The following is a 23,981-nucleotide window of genomic DNA, read 5'->3' on the forward strand; positions in this document are numbered from 1 at the left end:
ATTTTTTATTTTAAAAAAAACATGCCAAGTGGGGACCTGAAACTCTGGCCGTTGTCTACCTTACCAACAGGGGACTCATATAGCCTGCAATGGATCTCTGTGTGTGTGAACAGTGAAGTGAACTGGCAGTGAAATCTGTATTCATTTTGTAACTTATACTTACTTATATATATATGTGTGTGTGTGTGTGTGTGTGTGTGTGTGTGTGTCATTATATAATGTTCAAACAGGAATCAAAGATCACAATATCAATATGCATAGAAAAACATATACAATGTAAAATTAAAAAAAGAATGACCAAACCATCAGTTATCAAAAATTTTAAAAAATATTTGCTTGAGGAAAGATCATTTAAATCTACAACGGGGTAAAAATACAGACGGACACAGTTCAAAAGCAGAGGCGAGAAGACGCCTCTTATCATTCTTAATATTATTTTTATAATATTATTTTTCTTATTTAACACTCTCTCTTCATAGATACTTTCTATGCTTTGTTATGCAGTCCCTACAATTTACTTGCCATTGTTACGTATGTGCCATTGCACACACACATGTCTATATTACTACCATATACATGTCTATATTACTAACAGAGCAGTATCGCTCCACACTGGCCAAGAGGGGACTCTCTGAACGATTTCTATCCAACCAAGTGGGGACTGTGTGTGTGTGTGTGAAGTGAACTGGCAGTGAAATCTGTCTTCATTACAGTTACATTATATATCTTTTATATACATTATTTATATAAATATTCACACAGGCATCAGAGATCAAAATATGCATGGATAAACATATACAATATAATATTAAAAAGAGAATGACCAAACCATCAGTTATCAAAAATTAAAAAAAATATTTTTTTGAGGAAAGACCATTGAAAAGACATATAACGGGTAAAAAATACAGACAGCCCGACAGCAACAGTTCAAAAGCAAACAAATAATACTGAATATCATAACACTTTCGATGAAGGCACTATAAAACAACTGAAGCTTTATGTTGTGGACATTACAGGAAAGTTATTGCTTTAGGAAATTAATTCTCTGTTGTGGCTTTATACTTACACTATATGACCGTTCAACATATCCCATTTAAGCTTATTGTCAAGAACACCAAGATATTAATAATGCGACTGATAGTATTGGCTGCCTATTAACTAAAACATAATTTCTACTCTAAAAAAAATGAACCATGCCAAGATGGGACCTGCAACTCTGAACGATGTCTACCTATCTAACAGAGGACCTGTGTGTGAACAGTGAAGTGAACTGGCAGTGCAGTCTGTCTTCATTTTATAACTTTTTGTATATATATATATATATATATATACATGTGTGTGTATGTGTGTGTGTTTGTGTGTTCACACAGGCATCAGAGATCACAATATGCATAGATAAACATATACAATATACAATAAAAAAACAATGACCAACCTCATCAGTTATCAAAAAAAAAAAAATTTGCTTGAGGAAAGATCATTTAAATCTACAACGGGGTAAAAATACAGACGGACACAGTTCAAAAGCAGAGGCGAGAAGACGCCTCTTATCATTCTTAATATTATTTTTATAATATTATTTTTCTTATTTAACACTCTCTCTTCATAGATACTTTCTATGCTTTGTTATGCAGTCCCTACAATTTACTTGCCATTGTTACGTATGTGCCATTGCACACACACATGTCTATATTACTACCATATACATGTCTATATTACTAACAGAGCAGTATCGCTCCACACTGGCCAAGAGGGGACTCTCTGAACGATTTCTATCCAACCAAGTGGGGACTGTGTGTGTGTGTGTGTCTGTGTGAAGTGAACTGGCAGTGAAGTCTGTATTCATTACAGTTACATTATATATATTTTATATACATTATTTATATAAATATTCACACAGGCATCAGAGATCAAAATATGCATGGATAAACATTTACAATATAATATTAAAAAGAGGATGACCAAACCATCAGTTATCAAAAATTAAAAAATTAAATTTGAGTAAAGACCATTTGAATCTGTTTTTCATTCAACGTGTAAAAATACAGACAGCCCGACGGCAACAGTTCAAAAGCAGAGGCGAGAAGACGTTATCATTCTTAATATTATTTTCTTATTTAACACTCTATCCTCAGAGATACTTTCTATGCTTTGTTATGCAGTCCCTTTAGGGATTATGACAGAAAATAGCTCTTTAAGGTAACAATTTCTATGATTTAATGCAGAATAATGATTTTATTAATCAAAATGAACTCGGTCCCCAGTCAGATGGTAACGAACGATACCAGTTTGGCTGCTTTGTACATTTCTTGCCATCACAAACAGACTGTAAAGATTTCGGAGGTCAATCTCAAAATGTTATGTGGACTTGCTGCACTGAACATTTTTAGTTGGTTCAGTTGAAATATATGAAGTAGGGATGTTCATTTAGCGTATAGCGAGCATTGTGTTTATTATGCAATTTATACACGAAAAGGAGTGTTTATGTGTATATGATACGCATGGGTAGGTTTAGGGTATAGGTTTAGTAGTGGTGTGGGGTACGCATGTATTATACGTTTGGTTAGGATTAGTGGTGTGGGGTGTGTGTGGGGTATTATACGCAATAGAGTGTGTATCATATGCACGTAAAATACGAATTTTCATGTAAAAAGTGCACGATAAACACAATGCGTGCTATAGAAATGCATTTTCATGAGATCAGGCTGGTCAAGCACAAGCATATAGCATGTTCACATGCGTACTTATGGTCACATGTTCACACGTTCATGAGTATTACGTGTTCGCGGGGTTTATTTTTTGACAAAAGCGACATCAACTACTGGCCTGGCTTGTATAATACAGCCCTTTTAGGGTTTGTTTGTAACAATGTTTGTATATATATATAGGTAGACGTCAAATATGTATTTTCTTTTTTTTTTAACATGCCAAGATAGGACCTGCGAGTCAAACCGATGTCTACCTTACCAACAGGGGACTCATATATTCTGCAATGGATCTGTGTGTGTGTGTGTGAACAGTGAAGTGAACTGGCAGTGAAATCTGTCTTCATAATGTAATATATATATATATATATATATATATAGAGAGAGAGAGAGAGAGAGAGAGAGAGAGAGAGAGAGAGAGAGAGAGAGAGAGAGAGAGAGAGAGAGAGAGAGTTAGTGACAGTGAAGTCTCTCTTCATTGTTTAATATATGTATACACACACACACACATATATATATATATATATATATATATATATATATTCACACAATATTAAAAAATATTTTCAGGCTTCAGGTCTCTGTGCAAAATTCCATATGAATGCAGTTCCTGAAGTCCTTGCAGTAACTCCTTGCAGATCTCTAGTCTTCGATTTTCTATCAGGCTTTTTCTTTCGGGAAAATCCTTGTTTTCAATCAGCTCCATCAAACTATATTCACAAAGAGGTGAGACAAAATAGGCAAAGTAAGTGTCTTCCAACACTGAAATGTGTTGCAGAAGGTGCTCTGCTTGTACATTTTTTGAACTCAGGAAATGAGCCATTTCCATTTCAGTTTTGGAAACATGTTTGGCAACTCGTTTCACTGGAATTTTGCAGTTGTTGAAGACTCCTGGGAAAATCTCAGCAGCATTGCATCCATTTGCAATCTTCATTTCTGAGTTGATAACAAGGTCATCAATTTTCATCACACCAGGCTTTAAATCAAGGTTTACAAATGAATTCTTCCATCGTGATTCCTGTAAAATGCATAAAAGCATTTAGAAAATGCATTTTTAAATGTAAAAAAAGTTATACAGTGTATACAGTTCTTAGTAAACTCAGCTGAAGGAACAAACCTCTCTATATACATTTACCATATTTTCCTTGATCTCTCTGAATGTGGAAGTACAGGTTTTCTGAAACAAATTACATTAAAAGCATGCATCAATATTTAGGGTATTGAGGCATTATTTGAATCATGGTAATACAGATTTCAGTTTACATTAGATAATTAATTTAGTTAACATGAACCTATAATGAACTGCACTGTTACAGCATTTATTAATCTTAGGTCATGTTGATTTCAGCATTTAGTAATGCATAATTAAAACCAAAAGTTTTAATTGTTAACATTAGTTAATGCATTTCAAATTTACATGACCAATCAATGAAACATTTTATTAACTAACATTAAGAAAGATGAATAAATATTGTAACAAATGTATTGTTTTTAGTTCATGTTAATTAATACATTAACTAACGGTAACAAATGAGACCTTATTGTAAAGTGTTACCTTAATCACACACTTTACAATAATGTTTCATTAGTTAACATTAGTTAACTACATTAACGAACACATAAACCAATAATGAACTGCACTTCTACAGCATTTATTAAACTTTGTTAATTTCAACATTTACTAATACAATATTAAAATCAAAGGTTGTATTAGTTAACATTAGTTACTGCACTGTGAACTAACATGAACAACATGAACAGCATGAACTAAGCATGAACTAACATGAACAGCTGTATTTTTACTACTGTTAACAACGATTAACAAATACTGCAATAAATGTATTGCTCATATTCTTAACCAATGAACCTTATTGTAAAGTGTTACCAAGTTTTACTCACCTCTTGATAAAATAATAAAAATAAGACACAAATATATAGAAATAGAAGCTGAAATACCTGTCTCCATGGGCAGTTAGGATCTCCCTAGTCATAGACAATTTCTTCTCCTGCGTTGATTTTTGTTAACGCAAATGCACACAGATGTGGCATTTTCTTTTCATCCATTATCTGTTGGTCACAAAAGTAAACAAACACACATTTGAAAACAACAACAACAACAACATTTGAATAGTCGCCTAGTTTGTAATGTCAAATAATGCTACAATCAAGATGAGGCTGTATAAAAGGAGTAATTAAAACTAAGAATAAGACAAAGAATACGGAAACATTAAATACAGACTTACTATTTTAATTTTGCTGTTTGGCTTGATGTGGTCATCATTTATGAATCGTCCGAGTCTTTCTGTAGCTTTACTGCCATCAACACTGTATGGTGAAATATTTTTTTTAAAACACTGTATATAAACATACCATAATATTACAATGTCATTATACTTCATTAGAACATTCATTCATTTAATCTTACCAGTAAGATTGTCCCTGAAAGAAGTAGAAATACAAAAAAACTGCATCTTCAGCTGAGTAGTCTTTGAACAGGGTCTCTCCTTCAGATCCAGTAATGTGTCTTCCAACATACTCCAGCAGGAATTCTCCTGGCTCAATATGTTTTGTGGCGATTACTCCAAAACCTAATAAATAGAGTATAAATAAGAGTAAATTAAGTATGATAAAAGATTCATAGTTGTTTAGGTTGTCTAAATTGTTTTAAATGGTAGCCTTGCTTGGAAAACAACTACGATATCTACATCTTTATAAAAGTGCAAAACTACAAAACTCATATATGTATCATGACACTGAATAGTGATCATTTCCATTGTTAAACAGGCACCTCGCAGTCTAACTGGCAGTTACATACAAATAATATCAAGACCACTCACACATCTACATAATAGAGTTTAATTTAGAGACATCAGCAGCTGAGTCTAGCATAAATACGGGCAAGAAAACAGAAATAAATCCACCTTTAACTGATTCAAGTTGAAGCAATCATGTTTTTTTCTCTTGTGTGTTTTGTTTTAACAGCCTGCTTTTTCTAGCTACACATTTTAAACCCAACCATTAGGCATTATTAAGTGACCAAGCTTAGCTTTTAATTAAGTTTTGCAAAGTCATACTGTTGGCAGAATTGAAAGTCGTAACTTACCTTTCTCTTCACACATGAATTCACACATGAATTTTTTCTCAAATGTGTCTTTATCTTTCCCAGAAGCAATGAAGTACAAAGCTTCCTTTTCAGGAAAAACTCTTTGGGGTCACATTATCCTGTGAAATATTTAAGAATATTTTATGTAGGATCTACTGTATATGCTAAGTTAAAAAATAAATAAAAATACTCTATAAAAAAAACTCTTTAGAATTGCGTAGACAATAAATTATTGAAAAGATGACAATGTGGGTGATAATTCACTACAATATATACTTTTTATATCAAGTATTTCTAAAAAATCATTTTAAAAACAAACTGAATATCAATAATACTAATCTGCATGCACATTTACATTGTAAGAGGATACAAAAACATTGTATAATGTTAGCATTTACAAATCATCATAACATGAAGTTAGAATGTGCAACTTACCTTTTACTTCGGAAAGAAAAAAAGTGAGATGAGAAATGGCTCAGTGCGCTTTTTCTTAGGATCTTGTAGGTAGATAAGTCTTTAGACTATAACAGAAAGATAACTCTCCAATGTAGGAAACAATCGTGTAGAAGTCTTCTAAAGTCTTGCTCTTCCAAATGGCAAACAATGAAGTGTGAGTTAGGAACCCGGAATAGAGAGATACACATTTTGCTATCTCAGCAGTGATTGGGCCATCGGATAAACCATGATTAGCCACCATTATTGGTTCTGTTATGCAAATGTATCTGTGATTGAAATCAAATAGCTAGTTTAAAATAAGGGTAGAATCTGTTGGTAAATTAGTTTTAAATCCAGTTGTAAACATCAACTGGATCAGGAAAAAGTCCTTTCCATAATTATTATTTTGTATGCATTTTAAATAGAGCACAGAACACAAACCTATATCAATGGCATATAAAACACTAGTCTTAAACTAAAATGCATGTTTGAGTTGTTTTAACTGAAAGCATATCTTAACATATGTCAGAGCCATTGTTTTGTCTCAAGGTTCACACCAGTAATGTTTTGTTTTTCTAAGGAATGCTTATAAAAGCTGCTTAAATGTCCTAATTGAGCCCTGTCTGTGTAACTGGGCCAATGAGTTTGAATGGGCCAATGAATAATTTTCATGGCATGTGTTTTTAGAGAAGGGTAATAAAATGCTAATTTAAAACAATCATGGAGCTCATGTAGGCCCCATTTTGCCCTGTTTTCTAATGGCTGCCACTGCAAAATGGCCCATTCATGTTTCTTTTGTTGCCAGTCTGCAAATCTTTCACACATCTGCAGGGTACGCGACATGATCCTCATATATTATCATTACTATTTTGTTTTATTTAGCCATTTTCCCATGCATTATTGCATTACAATTTTTTGATCACAATATATATTCACCCATCTTATATCAATAGTCTTTCTAGGAAAAATAAAATTCTTACGAGACTTCTTTTGACCAAATACATCATGGTATATAATTAGCATCAAGGTCCAGTTCTTCAAAAGTAAGCTGATCGGATTTTGGTTATCAGATTGGATCAAATCTTGAAAATGGGTTGTTCAAAGGGGAAGAAGGAATCTGAAATCAGATTAGATCACGGAATCTAATCCTAGTTTCAATCTGGATCAAACCTTCAGTTTGTGTTGTTCAAGACTTGACCTGAAAACACAGGATTATCCTGATCTCAACAGGGGGATGGATTCCAGGAAGAAAATGTACTAACTTAAAAATTGGTCAAATAATAAATTTGTATAATTTAGTGTACATACTTTTATTTATATTTTGCACTTGACTAAAGTAGATAAAGTAGACATATGCTACCAATTAAGCTATACAGTATAGTAAAGTAAAAATGAAAATGATCTTGTCCCCATTAAATAATCCCCCTAACAGATTTCAATAACAAACAAAAATAATATATTCCATTTTGCTGTCATTCATGGCCGTATATTAATTTCAAAGAAACAATCATCAGAGATGATCCTGTCAAAAATAATTTCTAACAATTGCATCCCTTACTATACGTCCAGTCAGTCCCTCATTCAATTTTTTAAGACGTTTTCAAAATATCCACAGTGTATCTGTTAATGTATGTTTGTATTTTATTTGGTGTGGCTCAGATGAGGGGTCATAAAAGAAATTATGAATGGAAGTGGAAGTTTATGTTATTTTTTGTGTTTTGTCTCAAAATAAGAAACCGTAATCGAGTGCTTGTAATAACTTCCAGTTAAAAAATATTAATAACTACCGATTGCTTACATTGCGCTCCTCACAGAGATTAATAAATTATTGAGGTTAAAGAGCTAAGGAGATTAAATTCACAAATATCTTAAGTGTTATCCATAAGCCAACTGCAATTAGACATTTGATCAAGGTTTATGACAAAGAGAAATATATATCTAGCACAGAGAAACAACCTGTTGGAGCGGGATTTGATCAGATGTGTTCACTGATGAGCGTAAGCGGCACACGAGTGGAGCGTTTGCTTGGGTTGGGGACGTTTGAGTTGAGCACACTTGAATCTTTGCTCAAATGCTCTGATTGGGATTAAAGATTTTTAAATAAAATGCCACAGGGAAACAGATGACATTTTAATCATTCCATAATAGCTTTTACCATATTATTAAGATATCCACAGAACTAACCATTTAAAAAGTAAAATTCCTGTTTTTTACACATGAACTTGAACACAAGTATTTGACTTTTTAAAATCCTATTTACTTTAACTTTTTTTAACGTTTTACCATCAACTACCAGTATGTAATCGTTAAATAACTATAAAGTAAGGTGAAGTAAATGAGTGACAGCCATTTTCACATCCCTAAGTTGTGGGCAAAATGTTTTTCCACCTTCTGCGAAGAGTAGAGCAGACAATATAATAAGTGCCGAAGCAAAAACAGATGATACACTTGTTACAACTGAACAGGTTATTTACAATGATTTGAATAGTTTTAAGCAGTATGTCAATGACAGGATATTGCTGTTTTTTGTAACTAAAACAATTCAATTCACACTAGTGAATATCAGTTACTTCATGGATACTTCACATCTGGGTCATGACTCATGATCACCCTTCTCAGTGTTTTTCTGCGATAATAGACGGCTGGATATACATTCTTTATTTGGAGTTCTGCATACTTAATCTAGTTCACCGTTTACTCACCAATACATTGCTATAACCCCATATGATTTTCTATATTTTTACTTATTTATTTTTTTAGACATAAACCGAGGATCTTGTAGAGATTATCATATTGTTGTTTTACTGTCTACCTCTCAGCAACAAAAACTAGTGATTGAATGTGTGTGTATGTAAATATTCACTGATTAAAAAAAATAAACAAGGTCCTATACACTTGGCATTAACGTCTTCTCGCCTCTGCTTTTGAACTGTTGCCGTCGGGCTGTCTGTATTTTTACACGTTGAATGAAAAACAGATTCAAATGGTCAATTTGAATTCTTTAATTTTTGATAACTGATGGTTTGGTCATTCTCTTTTTAATATTATATTGTATATGTTTATCTATGCATATTTTGATCTCTGATGCCTGTGTGAATATATATATATATAAATAATGTATATAAAATATATATAATGTAACTGTAATGAATACAGACTTCACTGCCAGTTCACTTCACACACACACACACACACACACACACACACACACACACACACACACACACACACACACACACAGTCCCCACTTGGTTGGATAGAAATCGTTCAGAGAGTCCCCTCTTGGCCAGTGTGGAGCGATACTGCTCTGTTAGTAATATAGACATGTATATCGTAGTAATATAGACATGTGTGTGTGCAATGGCACATAACAATGGCAAGTAAATTGTTAGGGACTGCATAACAAAGCATAGAAAGTATCTATGAAGAGAGAGTGTTAAATAAGAAAAATAATATTATAAAAATAATATTAAGAATGATAAGAGGCGTCTTCTCGCCTCTGCTTTTGAACTGTGTCCGTCTGTATTTTTACCCCGTTGTAGATTTAAATGATCTTTCCTCAAGCTAATTTTTTTTTTTTTTTGATAACTGATGAGGTTGGTCATTGTTTTTTTATTGTATATTGTATATGTTTATCTATGCATATTGTGATCTCTGATGCCTGTGTGAACACACAAACACACACACATACACACACATATATATATATATATATATATATATATACAAAAAGTTATAAAATGAAGACAGACTGCACTGCCAGTTCACTTCACTGTTCACACACAGGTCCTCTGTTAGATAGGTAGACATCGTTCAGAGTTGCAGGTCCCATCTTGGCATGGTTCATTTTTTTTAGAGTAGAAATTATGTTTTAGTTAATAGGCAGCCAATACTATCAGTCGCATTATTAATATCTTGGTGTTCTTGACAATAAGCTTAAATGGGATATGTTGAACGGTCATATAGTGTAAGTATAAAGCCACAACAGAGAATTAATTTCCTAAAGCAATAACTTTCCTGTAATGTCCACAACATAAAGCTTCAGATGTTTTATAGTGCTTTCAGCGAAAGTGTTATGATATTCAGTATTATTTGTTTGCTTTTGAACTGTTGCCGTCGGGCTGTCTGTATTTTTTACCCGTTATATGTCTTTTCAATGGTCTTTCCTCAAAAAAATATTTTTTTTAATTTTTGATAACTGATGGTTTGGTCATTCTCTTTTTAATATTATATTGTATATGTTTATCCATGCATATTTTGATCTCTGATGCCTGTGTGAATATATATATAAATAATGTATATAAAAGATATATAATGTAACTGTAATGAAGACAGATTTCACTGTCAGTTAACTTCACACACACACACACACAGTCCCCACTTGGTTGGATAGAAATCGTTCAGAGAGTCCCCTCTTGGCCAGTGTGGAGCGATACTGCTCTGTTAGTAATATAGACATGTGTGTGTGCAATGGCACATACGTAACAATGGCAAGTAAATTGTAGGGACTGCATAACAAAGCATAGAAAGTATCTATGAAGAGAGAGTGTTAAATAAGAAAAATAATATTATAAAAATAATATTAAGAATGATAAGAGGCGTCTTCTCGCCTCTGCTTTTGAACTGTTGCCGTCGGGCTGTCTGTATTTTTACACGTTGAATAAAAAACAGATTCAAATGGTCTTTACTCAAATTTAATTTTTTTAATTTTTGATAACTGATGGTTTGGTCATTCTCTTTTTAATATTATATTGTATATGTTTATCTATGCATATTTTGATCTCTGATGCCTGTGTGAATATATATATAAATAATGTATATAAAAGATATATAATGTAACTGTAATGAAGACAGACTTCACTGCCAGTTCACTTCACACACACACACACACACACACACACACACACACACACACACACACACACACACACACACACACACACACACACACACACACACACACACACACACACACACACAGACACACAGACACACACACACACACACACACACACACACACACAACCACACACACACACACACACACACACAGTGGAAAAGCTTGTGGAAGGAATTGGGTCACTCTGTTTGTGTCTATAAGTGTTGAACATCCAAAATATTTGCAGAAAACAAAGCTGAAGCACCAAGTAGATAAGATACCGCCTGTGTCTGTTATGAACTGCTGCATTTATTTACAAAAAAACTCACATTAAAAAAAAAAAAAAAAAAAAAAATATATATATATATATATATATATATATATATATTATCTTTTATTAGATATAGCAGGCATCAAGCAGACATGTCCTTGAAAAATTTAAACAATGTTATTGCCCATCAATATAAAATCTTATCCTGGGAAGATTAAATACAACATAATTCTTTCTTTATAATAATTTATAATAATTCTAATTCTAATTATTTAATTTATAATTATTTTTTTGTGTGTTCATTTTTGGGTGAACTATCCTTTTAATCTGGCAAAATCATCTCAACTTAAATTCCTGAATTGTGTATGTGATTGACTGCCTGTGTCTGGTAGATGCTCTGACCTGTTGCTGGTTCTGAAGTCTGACCACACTGACTCTGACTAGCCAGTGGTGATGCAAGGGCTGGGGGGTCTGTTTGCACCTGATCTGTTTGTTAGTCCAGTCATTTTAAGCCAAAATGGGGGTCAACCTTGAACAAATTGCAAATTGCATTTTGTATCCTCAATATGTCCTGAGTAAGGAAAAAAAGTCCAAAGAATCCAATTAGGGAAAGTTTAGAAAAAAACTCAAATTTAGCCTATTATACACCTATTCATTCTTTTTCTTACGAGAATAGGGTAAAAAATTTAACCTGTAGATATCACCATGAAAATTACTGAGTTGATTACTTACATCAAGACAAACAAAAAATGTATTCCAAGTTTTTTTTTAAATTGTTTAAGATGGAAAAACGGTGCATAATCTAATTACGTATATGTGCTAATTTGCATAAATACCACAACAGATCTAAACATTGGGTCTAGCCAGGTGAAAATGTCTTGTTGAATCTTGTTGACACATAATAGTAAAATACTTAATGTTAAGGTCTGAATGGAACCCATTTAGGCTACCCATGAGCATTAATACATAGAGGCAGGAAGAAGTACTTTAGAAACCAGCCTTTTTAAATTATTAAGAGATGGGGTTTGGGGCTGGGTCAGTGCGACTGTTTCTGGGGGACGAGTCTAAGGGAAGAACAGGAGACAAGGGTAAGGAGAATGCAGAAGACAAGAGGTAAGTAAAATAAAAAGTGAATCCCCAGAAACAGATTTCGAAACTTTCCCCTAATGGGATTCTTAGGGACTTTGTTTCCTTACTCAGGACATAATGAGGATACAAAATTATTTAAGTTTGCTTCTGTTGCAATTTGTTCAACCTTTTTTTCATAAAATGACTGGACTATGTTTGTGCTTATTTTAAAATAACTGATATTTCTCCCTTTCTTTTCATGTTTAATTGACCCTGTTCAAAAATATGACAAATTTAAAATATGATTCCAATCATATTCACATTCTAATCATCATCCAATTACCAACATTTAATTCTTTCTCGCCAGTATAAAAAAAAAAGTGGTTTTGGTAATTTTCACAATTTCACGGCACCCCAGAAATTTTGTTGTATGAATATCGTCCTGGTTGCGTATGCAACCCACCGTTCCCTGAAGGAGGGAACGGAGGACGTAGTCGACGCCGACTGAAATGGGATCTCGCTAGAGAGCCTGTCTTCTTCGAGTACTATTGAACGAGCCAATGTAATTGGCGTGCGTGATTCGCATCACACACTCCGCCCCCGCGGCGCGGGTATAAATACGGAAGTGGATGCACGCACTAGTTGCTTTTCGCTTAGGAGCCGAGAGTAACCCGGGGTCAGCGGTGGTCCAGCGGTAGTGGCAAGGGGACTACGTCCTCCGTTCCCTCCTTCAGGGAACGGTGGGTTGCATACGCAACCAGGACGTTCCCTTTCAGTCGATAACGTCGGACGTAGTCGACGCCGACTGAAATGGGATCAACCATTGAACACGCCACTAACGCTGCCACCTTCCAGTGCCTAAACCAAAGCCTCCTGATGCCCCCGCAAACTTAAGGCGGGGAAGGACAGGGCTTAGGCCAGGGAAGTCACTGCTGTTCCTACAGGACCACTAGGAAAGCGTTCCCCGTACGTTGGAAGGAAGGGACGCTGCGGAAGCCACATCCAACCCAGAGGGAGGTAATGTGGAGAATACACATATGAACTGGGCGGAAACCGGGCAGTCTAACATATGGAATGTCACTGGGGTGGCTCCAGCCTAAGACGGGGGGAGACACACCGGACAGTGACGGCAGAGAGACTCTGCCGAGGGAAGACACGGGCTCACCGCAGGGAGCCGTATCGTGGAAGAATACACATATGGGGTCACCGAAGGGACCGCAACATATGGACCCAGCCTAACACAGGTTCCACACTGCTTACGAGTGGTAGGCCTAACACCAGACGTTCCGCACGTCCGACGTCGGAGGGGTGTGGAGGAACTCAACAGTGTTCAATTTTAAGGGAACTCAACTGGAGTAGAAAGGCGCACGTATCCAGTCCATAGGAGGGGAATGGCGCAGCAAGCCGACACTTGAACCGGGCTCACGGTGAAACTGGCTTCATGAGAAGGGAGCCCACGGGAAGCAGCGGTTCAACTAGGTGTCGTCCAGCCCCCAACTCTAGAATCTGTTTAGCAAAGTATATCGTCAACGCCCAGGCGGAGCACTTTACACTCATCATAGAGGAGCTCAACACCTAAGTGGACATGTTGCATCTCGGATTTTTGCCGAAATGAAGGCAAGCACTAAGTGCAACTTTGCATGGAAACAGCCTTCCCTTTCTGCTGAATTCCAACAGATATTTGAAGAGCTGGTCTGAGGTCTATGACTTGCATTCTGTACACGTCCAAGCGAACGGACAGAGAAGCCAGGGCTGGATCTGCCTCCTCCAAGGCAGCGCTTGCAGGCTCACCACCTGCTCCTATTACGGGAGAGGTAGGAACCTTGGGCACAATCCGAGCCGGGGTCTCAGCTTGTGAGAGTTAGCCGGCCCAGACTCCAGGCACAAAACGTTGACCGAAAGCGAGCAAGTCCCTACCCTCTAGTAGAGACCACGCGAGCAGGAGAACTGATATAACAGAATTTTTAACTCACTGCCTGCAGTGGCTCAGGGGCGGTCTCTGCAGTGCAGTCGCACCAGGGACAAGGCCCAAGAGGATAAAGAGGGACACAAGGATTTACAAGACCTTGCTCCTCAGGAACCTGACGATCAGAACGTGCTTCTGCATACTTCTGCAACACGATGAGCGTCGTTTAAACACCGAGGCAACATCATTTTGAGGGTGAAGGAAAACAGCCTACTGCAACCCATTTTGCAGGAAAGAGAGCACTGAAGTGATCAAAGCTTTCAGGATCTCCTCTGGAGAGAAGACGCACTCAACGACTAGGTTCCACTTCTAAAGGCGTAAGCACGCTACCCAATTCTAGGGGGTGCTCCCAGAAGTGATGGTAACTATCACATGTTCTTGTGATAGCCACGTGAACCTCCGCGTTCAGATGTAAGACCGCCCGGAATCTCCGGGGGAAGAACGCGTGTGCCATCGTGCCCCGTCCCCGAAAGAGTTTTCAGGGGAAGTCAGGAAGGCTGTTGAAGGGAACCAGGTCTAGTTGGGCCAATAAGGGGCAACTATGAAGACCTGTTCCTCTCCTGACTTGGCACGTAGGTGCAAGCGACGGGCGCAAAAGACAGGAGCATTGCTCAACACAACATGTGAAGATCACTGGGCTTCAGGAGCATTTTCTGCTCAGCACTTGGGTGTGACAAGTTCACTGAGCTTCAGGAGCATTCCTGCTCAACACCTGAGTGTGATAAACTCACCGAGCTTCAGGAGCATTTCTGCTCAACACTTGAGTGCGAAGAACTTCACTGAACGACAGGAGCATTTCTGCTCAGCACTTGAGTGTGACAAGTTCACTGAGCTTCAGGAGCATTACTGCTCAACACTTGAGTGCGAAGAACTTCACTGAGCACCAGGAGCATTTCTGCTCAGCACTGCGTGTGACGAATTCACTGAGCTACCTGTGATGAACTCACAGAGCTACAGGAGCATTGCTGCTCAACACCTGAGTGCGATGAACTTCACTGAGTTTCAGGAGCAATTCTGCTCAACATGAAGAGTGATGATTTCACTGACTTGAGCAGGCGCAAGGCGACCATGAGTCGCAGTCACTTTTAGAAGGCTCACTGGGGTTAAACGCATTTCTGCGGGCCCCTGGGGCAGCTGAGGCCCAGTGTTTGTCCAAGGGTAGTCCGCTCGGTTTACCCAAACACTGGCGGAAAAATAAAACCGGGGGGGCAACTGAGCGGCCCCGGAATGGTCATGACCCAGCCGGACCCAGGGGATGGAGTCTCCACTTGCCCTGGCTATAACTGTCGTGAGGCTCGATGGCGGCACGATTGAGTAAGCGGGAGGAGTGGAACAAGGCGCCCTCAGAAGCGTCTGACTCCAAGGAGGAGGTGACGGGTGAGTTTGTGACATGCAGGGGAAGCTTGCGCAACGGTCGCAATGTCTAACAACTCGAGGCACGAATGCCCGTGTAGTCGGGGGTCGCCCAGGCCCCCGTTAAAACACGCCCTTTGTACATGGCCCCTCTGTTGAAGAGGGTTTGGCAGCAGACCGGGATGAACTATAGTCACACAGGGTGAGCTGCTCTGCCACGGTCACCTCGGGACTCGATCGTGAAGCTAGCGCTGAAGCGGTCACATATGGAGGAAGCCAAAGGCTGCGACTACCATATACCCCAGGAGCCTCTGAAAGTTCTTTCAGTGGGACCCTTTCTCACTTCAACACCAGCTGAACACATTCTCATTGGAGAGACATGTTGGACCGAGTACCTCTCCAAAACTAAGAAAGAGATACTCAGCCCGTGGGCGAGACTACTCTCTTCCAGTTGACCTGACGACCCAACGGGCTCTGGAGCACTCGAGGGGAAGGACACTGTACTGATACTCCACCCTTAGACACAACACACAGGATGGCCTGCGGTGCGAGAGGTAGAGATCTGAAGCACATGTCTTTCAGGTCCAAGCTGCAGACCAATCTTGGGCCAAGATGGTCACGACCCACCCCATAGTAGCACGAAGAACGAGTTTACAACTGGCCTTCGTACCGGCTGGAGGAGCGGCTATATCAAATCCTTCGCCAGCAGGATAAGATAAGCACGCACAAGTCAGGAGCACTGCTCAACACTCGGTGTGATGAATATCACTGAATTTTCAGGAGCACGTCTGCTCAACACCTAATGTGATGACTATCACTGACTTGAGCGGGGTAGCCGAGCCTGAGGTGGGGCAGCAAAGTAGAGAGAGTGGTGTTAGTGTGCTGTGCAACACTTACCTGTCTCCACAAGCGGCAGGGGGCGCGTGAGAAGGCGGATGACCGGGTCCTCGAACGCACCAAGCTGCCTGCTGGCGACCAAGGGGGAGCTGAGGGGTGTAAGGCTATACAGGGTCACACCCGCCAGACTGGCCCTCTTGGGACCCAGGAACAGATGAAATTGCTCTCTCCTTGAAGTGTGGGTACCGCTTGCTCCGCTTTTTTTTTTTTTTTTTTTAGGGAGCCAGCGGCGGAACAGACACACACACAAACAAAGGCTCCACCCGGCCCTCACCCGGGGGGAGGGAGTGATCGTGCCACTCCAAGAGCATCTCATCCATTCCTGGGCGGCCCGCTCCGGAATGCTTTCGCTGTCGCTTGCCACCTGGCTTGGCAGCGCCTGGAGCGGGCTGGGCGTCTCTACTGCGGCCGGCTCCATGCTGAGGCCTGGGTGGAGGCTGCTGCGGAGGGCCAGCAGGAGCGGCGGCCGGAGAACGCCCACGGCGACGAGCAGGCGGAGGAGCTGCCACCGGCGGCGGGTGGAGGCAGCAGCTGGCCACCGGGGCAGGATGTGCCGGATGACCTCCGTCTGCGCTTGAGCGGCAGAGAACTGTTTGATGCAGTTCTCCACCGCGTCGCCGACCAGCCCAACCTGGGAAATTGGGGAGACCAGGAACCGAACCTTGTCCGCATCCGCCATACCAACCAGGCTGAGCCAACGAAGGCGCTACTGGACCACCAAGGTGGACATCGCCAGACCGATCACGCACGCTACGACACCCGTACCCCGGAGGGTGAGGTCGGATGCAGTGCGGTGCTCACCTATGAGCGCACGGTCTGGATTACCCTCGTGCATGCCATGGGTGCCCTAGCCTGCAGCAACGCCATGGCACGCAAGAGGAAGGGGCTTGCCCACAGGCTTTGTAAGCTCTGCCCGTCGGAACAGACGAAACTCACAGGCCTTAGGGGGGAGACGAGGATCCCCCCAAAAGGCAGCGGCCGCCGGACACAGGTGCACCTGTGTCGACAGACCGCTCCAATGGAGGGACACCTCGCAACCCTTCACCGTTCCTCCATCAAGGGTAATGAGGGGGAAAAGCTATTCAGGCAGTTTCTGGCAGAGAAAGATGCTGTTCACCACCTGATAAGCTCTCCATGCATTTCGGGAAAGAAAGGCACTGGGGCGGCGAGCTGAGAACCAGCGCGGCCCGCCCCAAGATACCAAACTCCAGATTCCAACCGAGACTGAACGGGACACGGTGGAGGTTCCACTCGAACCCGGCAGCCTCGGCGGCCCGTTTCAGCATAGCTGATAGTTCTGGATCCGGCTCGGGCAACATTGAACTCCCGGAGGGAGACAATGCAGCCGAGTCATCATCTCCAGAAGTCAGCTCACCCTCCGATGCTGCAATCGGCGTCCTGTCCTCCAGGGGAGCCCCGAGTGAAACCGCTGGCCCACCCATTACAGATGGACCAGCAGACAACACAGGAGGCTCCAGTGGTTGCAGTGGAAGGGAGGAGTGAGGAGCCCACAGGGAATGGTTACCGGGCGGGACATCCAACACTATCCTCCGGTCACCCATCCCACACAGCACCCGAGGGTGGGGCATGGTAATGGGGACTCGCTCTCCGCGAACGAAGGCGAGTCTCGCCCTCAACACTGCGACAGTCATGTTCCCACAGTGAAAACATGAGCTGTCCACAAAAGCTGTCTCAGCGTGCTGTAAGCCAAACACGTGACACAACAGTTGTGACCATCAGAGAGAGACAGGGAACGACCGCACCCAGAAACGCACGGGCGGAATGACATCTTGAAAAAGACGCAAACGCACCCGTGTTGCTCTTTCAGAAAATAGGACCGTCACCAGTGCCGGAGCACACAGGGGAATGACCGCGGCAACACTGAACAGAGAACTGAAACAGTGAAGCACTCACTTTTCCGCCCTCTAACCAGCCATCAACACACACAAACATTTAGAAATTTGTTGCTGTTAAAACAGCAGTTGAGAGCTCAAAGCTCGCGATCACCGCTGCACTCGCGCTGTAGAACACCAGCACTGGGAGAGTCTTCCTGAAGAACACCGACACACCGCTCGTTGTAGACAACAGCACTCTCAGAGACATCAAACGATCGGCTCCGAAGCGAAAGGCAACTAGTGCGTGCATCCACTTCCGTATTTATACCCGCGCAGCGGGGGCGGAGTGTGTGATGCGAATCACGCACGCCAATTACATTGGCTCGTTCAATAGTACTCGAAGAAGACAGGCTCTCTAGCGAGATCCCATTTCAATCCCTTTTCAGTCGACTACGTCCGACGTTATCGACTGAAAGGGAACTGAACATACCAAAAGAAAGAACAAACCCTGTGCTTTTAAAACAAAAAAATAATGTTATTCTAGCTTCGTGCATCTTTTTTTTTAATCAACACTTGAATGTTGGCAAGTTTCATAAAAAGCAACATGAGCAAAAAGCTGAGAAAATCGCATTTTTATCAAAGACTAAATCTAGATAAGATTCATAATGATGATCAAAACACAGTAGATCGAGTCCATCAACAACCTACACCCATAAAGCTTCATAGTCCTATAGTGATCGCATTATGATATTGCTTGTTTCTGCTCTTCTTTGCCTGCGTTTTGATCTCCTATCCTCACATTAGCTAGAACATTTGTATACTGTAACGTACACACGGCAAGGTACTGTATATGCGTGTATTAGGCCTAATGTAGGCTATTGGGAGCAAACCACCCTGATGCTAAACCTTAAAAGCTTACTTCAAATATGATGTTTTCTTATTCGGTGAAGTTCAGTATCTTGCAACCATCTCTCGTCCTTTGCTCGTCCGTTTGAAAACTGCGCGCGCAGCGCTGCCGCCGAAAGTAATTTAAAAAAAAAAATCAGCATCAGCAACTGCCAGTAGCAAATACAATTTTGGGGTGGCACCCAGGGTGGCCAATCGCATGTCAGGGGTGTCCAGTGCCACCCCGGACCCCCCTCTGGCTCCGCCACTGCTTTGCATATATGATTTGTGATTGCGTCTGTGATTTCTTTGTGCCGTTTTGATCCTTTATCATAAGGCGTGACGCGCATAAGGCGTGCATTGATCATAGAGCTTTTTATGGCGCTGTTTTAAGTGTTGAAACAGGTTTGTAGTATTGCCCCGTTTTGTCGCAATAATCGTTTCACAGGTCTTGCAAATTACCTTGCTCTGTGACACATCCTCTCTCCTGAATCCAAAATACTCCCAAACGATTGATGTTGAATTTCTCTTTGGCACCAAATCATTTTTATTCTGACCCACATCCATATTTTACATTCTTTTCTCCCGCTCGCCTATTCTGTTCTCCCGCTCAGCTCAGTCGTAATTTGAGCGGTGCGCTGAGTGGGCTCTGATTGGTTAATATCTTGCGCACAAGAATGTAAATATAAATTAATTAATAAAATCGCAGCCTTATGCGGTTTAGAAATCGCATGTGCTCAAATCGCGATTGTTTTGCGATTGCGATTAATTGCACAGCCTTACAATAAAGGTATAACTCGATTTCAGACGCATTCTGAGTGACAATGTCATTCGTTTTTATCCAAGGAATAAAACTGCAAGGGGAAATACATCTAACAGTTAGTTAAATTAAATCTTAATTCCATGTCCAACTCTAAATTGTAAGGAACTTACCGTATATATCTTTAATTTCATAGTAACCGTTTACAATAAGGTTAATTTGTTCATTACTCATGTATGAACTAACATGAACTAACCATGAGCAACACATTTGTTACTGTAGGCTATATTTTAGTTAATACTACTACTGTTAATTGTTTATTCATGTTATATCACAGTCAGTGTATTAACTAATGATAACAAATACAACTTTTGATTTTGATGTTTTAGTAAATGCTGAAATTAATATTAACTAAGATTAATAAATGCTGTAGAAGTGCAGTTCATTTAGCTAATTTTAACTAATTAAACCTTATTGTAAAGTGTTACTGATTCATGATAGCTACTGTAACACTGTCTTTCATACATATAATACATACATTAAATTTACAACATGATTCAACACTCTTAAACACAATCACAAGTTTTTTAAAGAAAAACATTTCTGGATTTTTCAAAATAATGGAGTTCAATGACAACCAGCGTTTTAAAGTCCAAATCAATGCAGTTTCAAAGGTCTTTGAAGTGCTTGAAAATGCCGTGCATGATCACAGCTAAGGAAGAGGGTCTTATCTAGCGAAGAAAAAGTAAAGAAAAAGTTGGGACAGAGACCAAATAAAAGTGAGAAGATTATCCAAATTAGATTATCCAACTATTTTGAAACAGTCCACAATGAGCAGGTGAATTGGTAATAGTTGAGGGTATCATGTTTGGGTGTAAAAGTGCTTTTCAGTCTTTTTAAGCAAAGATGGCTCATCACTTTGTGCCAAATATCATGAGAGAATTGTCAAACAATTAAAAAATCCCATTTCTCAATGCAAGATTGCAAATAATTTATGCCTATCATCATCTTCCATACTTAATATTGTCAAAAGATTCAGGGAATCCAATGAAATCTCAGTCTGTGTAGGGCAAGGCAGTAGACCTCTGTTGAATGTGCGTGACCTTTGAGCCCTCAGATGGCATTGCACAAGATACCATCATGCTAATCCGTTAAATACAGCCACATGTGCTCAGGAGTAATTTGGAAAACCGTTTTCACTGAAACCAGTCTGACGCTGTATCAAGAAATGCCACTTGAATCTCTGTTACGCAAGGAGAAAGCTGTACATCAGTTCTATGTGGAGATGCCGGCGAGTTCTCTCGGCCTGAGCTCATCTCAGATGGTCTAGAAGAAAATGGAAATGTCTGCTGTGGTCAGATGAGTCCATGTTTCAGCTTGTTTTTGGGAGAAAATGGACATCGAGTTCTCAGTCCCGAAGACGAAAGGGGCCAACCAGACTTTCACCAGCGACAGGTGCAAAAGCAAACATCTGTCCTGGTATTGAGGTGCATTATTGCAAGCGGTATGGGTAATTTGCATTATTGAGAAGGTACTATTGACATGGAGGCATATATTTAGATTGTACAGAGACATAAACTGCCATCAAGATGACATCTTTCCTGGGAAGCAAGACAATGCCAGGCCTCATTCTGCACATGCTAAAACCTGAGTGGTTTCTAGACATAGAAGGGATGGGCCTGCCTGCCTTACTGCAGTCCAGATATGTCTCATATGGAAAATGTATGACCCATCATGGAAAGGAGAATCAGGCAACGATGACCGCAGACTGTTGAGCGGCTGTCTTTTATCAGACAAGATTGGGCAAATATTCCACTAGCAAAACTCCAACAATTAGTATCCTCAACTCCCAAATGATTAAAAAGTGTAATTAAACGGAAAGGTGATGTGACACAGTGGTAAACATGTCTCTGTCCCAACTTTTTTGGGGTGTTTTGCAGCCATCAAAATCAAAATTTGTTTTGTCAGTTAATAAAAGGTTAAATAGAATGAACAAATCAAAGATTCTTGATTTTATTGCATTTTACAAAATGTTCCACTTTTCCTGATTTGGGGTTGTATATATATATATATATATATATATGTATGTATGTTTTTTTTTCTTTCTTATGCTATGATGCTTGTCTGATGTCTGATTAAGACATTTCATATTTTGTACCAGGCCATTTATGTGGTACAAAATATATATTTTTTTTTAGAATGAGGTAAAAAAAAAAAAGATTGGATAGGGAAAGCTCTGGCTTCCTGTGTACTGTGCTAGGCTAACTGGGACTAGTTACAGCACTTACATATTGTTGCCCGATTGTTGGTTTGATTGCTTCTATTGCTCTCCTCATTTGTAAGTTGCTTTGGATAAAAGCGTCTGCTAAATGATTAAATGTAAATGTGTATGTCGTAAAGTGAAAAAGAGGGCAATTCATGAATTTGATTCCATCCAGAATAATTTATGCACATCACAGAACTGTTTGCACTCAGAGTTTTGTTTCTTGGTTTCTGACCTTGCATTTATATTTTAATAGCATTACAAAGCATTCAGCCTGTAAGCTGCTGAAACGTTGCATTTGATGATTCATCCATCAGTCTTTTTGCACAGTAAAGCTGTGGTTTGTGCTCTACTCTGTCTTAATCTGGTATTTAGCGAGCCATAGTCTGGCTCCCTCATGGCATGACATTATTGCAGATATGCTCAGCGGAGTGGTGAGTGGAGCTCCATTTGGATTCCTAGATCATTCAGTCGATAAGTCTTGATTGCCTGAGCAGTGGAGGGAATGGTTGTAATCCTGAGGGATTTCTCCAGTGGCCATGCTTGCTGTGGATTGCTAGAAACGCCTTTTTCAGAAACCATTTTTCATTTATTTGATCCTTTTCTCACACCACAAATGGTTTTGAGCTCCTACCTGAAATGCCAGATTGATAAACTATCTGAATGTGATGGTGCAGATTTTTCCAGTCTCACCAGGGACTTTAGTAAAATGCCACCACTGTCACCAGTAAATCTTTGACCTTTCTTCCTTTCTCTTCTAGACCATTAGAAATACAATGTGTACATGCAAATGTATTTTGCTCAAAACGAAGCCCTCAATTAGGCTCCCTTTGAAAGCGATTGCCGGTGAAAAAGTGAAGGAGAGCCGCTCCAGCTGTTGACGGTGTCTTTTTGTGTTTACAATCTCGCTGGAGATATAGTGGACAAGAAGTAATGCCACGCTGGGATTGTTCACCATGGCAACCCAATGTTGATCAAACTGAAAAAGGAGTCTTTGGAAAGGATCTCCTGTACGTCAAGCTGTTCATGCGGCCTGTTAATAAACAAATAAAAACTGACCAGCTATGATTACACTCATGATCATGGTGTGATTTTTGACCAGATGCATTATTTGGGTTTAACAGATCTACTTGTATCCATCTATCCATCTATCCATCCATGGATATCCATGCCTATGTCTGTTGAATTACCAGTCTGTATGAAACATGCTTTTTTTCCCCTTTAAATCATTTGTGTGATTTCTGTTTGTGTTGAAGGTAAATCATCTGAATATGAAAAAAGAACGTTCATCTTCCAGCTTTCAATATGTGAACTTGTTTTGATGTTTATGCTTTTAGCGGAGGTTATTTGCCACGCATTAATGTGTGTCAGTATCTGTTTTGTACCTCTTTGGTTATAATGGGCATCCTCACACAGCATCCCTCGGTAGACTTTTTATTTTTCTAGCAGGGTAATTTGTATACTCGGATGCATCATTACAAATTGCTGTGTGAATATTTGAAGCTTAAATATCCAGATAGATTTTTTTTCAGTCATTGAAAAGAATAATGCAATAAGGCCA

The 23,981-nt window shown here is 39.8% G+C and overlaps 1 protein-coding gene across 1 annotated transcript in view; it reads left to right on the forward strand.

Annotated features, from left to right (window-relative positions):
• LOC143746698 (kelch-like protein 29) overlaps positions 1–23,981 on the forward strand; it is a 444,346-nt gene that overhangs the window by 301,415 nt on the left and 118,950 nt on the right. The gene's annotated exons all lie outside the window — the stretch shown is intronic.

The sequence above is a fragment of the Siphateles boraxobius genome, unplaced genomic scaffold (assembly GCF_051911475.1).
Source record: "Siphateles boraxobius isolate OS27281-9 unplaced genomic scaffold, OSU_SipBor_1 22, whole genome shotgun sequence".
NCBI classification, from domain to species: Eukaryota; Metazoa; Chordata; class Actinopteri; order Cypriniformes; family Leuciscidae; genus Siphateles; species Siphateles boraxobius.